This window comes from Otolemur garnettii, unplaced genomic scaffold (assembly GCF_000181295.1).
Source record: "Otolemur garnettii isolate 467f Iridium unplaced genomic scaffold, OtoGar3 scaffold00085, whole genome shotgun sequence".
Taxonomy (NCBI): domain Eukaryota; kingdom Metazoa; phylum Chordata; class Mammalia; order Primates; family Galagidae; genus Otolemur; species Otolemur garnettii.
Window position 1 is genome coordinate 8,018,727 of NW_003852480.1, and position 1,098 is coordinate 8,019,824.

The window sequence follows — 1,098 nt, forward strand, 5'->3', positions numbered from 1 at the left end:
TCTGAATTGGATGGAATGTTCTAAATATAATGAGGATGAATAAACAGATGAAGTGCTTCAAGGATAAGAAGAGAACATTTGTGGGAAGCTAAGCAACGGCTTCTCTTTTAGATCCTTATATATTTTAAAGAGCATATAAAAAGACAAATTTCATAAGCTATATTCTTCACTACCTCTATCATCTCTACCTATAAAAAATTTGACTATTCTACCTCTTGTTTTTCAATCCACTCCGATAGAAGGCATACATGGCTGCAGTATGAGTCTCCTATGTTTAGTTAAAAGAGCTAAGAATACTAATTGCCTGTGCAATGAGCTAATAACGTCAGCATCTCCAGATCTCTTCATATTCTTTTTCACATGTAGAACAATCACAGGAAGGTATTTTAACAAACTAAATTCACTGAAGCTATTACTGATCATCTTTCCTAAAGAATGCGTACAGTAGCTTTGGAGTTGTAAAGAAAATATCACATTTTTATATCAGAGTTATACCTGATTACAGAATCATTGCGCATGAAGGTAAAGCAGAGATTCTATAATAATTATTTTAAATGAGCTTAGCTATAGAATTAATAAGAACATTTAAAAAGTCATCTGCTGAGGCTGGGTATAGTGGCTCGTGCCTATAATTCTAGCATTTTGGGAGGCTGAAGATGGCAGGATTGCTTCAGTTCAGGAGTTCAAGACCAGCCTGAGCAAGAGTTGAGACCCGCATCTCTGCTAAAAAGTAGAGAAAAAAACTAGCCAGGCATTGTGCTGAGTGTCTGTAGTCTCAGCTACTCAGGAGGCTGAAGCAAGAGGATTGCTCAAGCCCAAGAGTTTGAGGTTGCAGTGAGCTATGATGATGCCATAACACTCAACCTAAGGCAACAGAGTGAGACTATGTTAAAAAACAAAACAAAACAAAACAAAAAAACAGCATCTTCTAACTTTGGGAACACTTTGTAACCATATGGAGTGGAAAAACCAAATTCACCCTGCATACAACAAATTAAAAATCAGATAAATCAGTTAGAGGAACAACAAAAAATACTTCCAAGAGAAAATAACACACTGCATAAATAGAGCTAAGAATTCCCATTAATTTTTAAAAGA

General features: G+C 35.5%; 1 protein-coding gene across 1 annotated transcript in view; it reads right to left on the reverse strand.

Annotated features, from left to right (window-relative positions):
* LOC100944423 (E3 ubiquitin-protein ligase MARCH1) overlaps positions 1 to 1,098 on the reverse strand; it is an 851,823-nt gene that overhangs the window by 594,624 nt on the left and 256,101 nt on the right. The window lies entirely within an intron of this gene.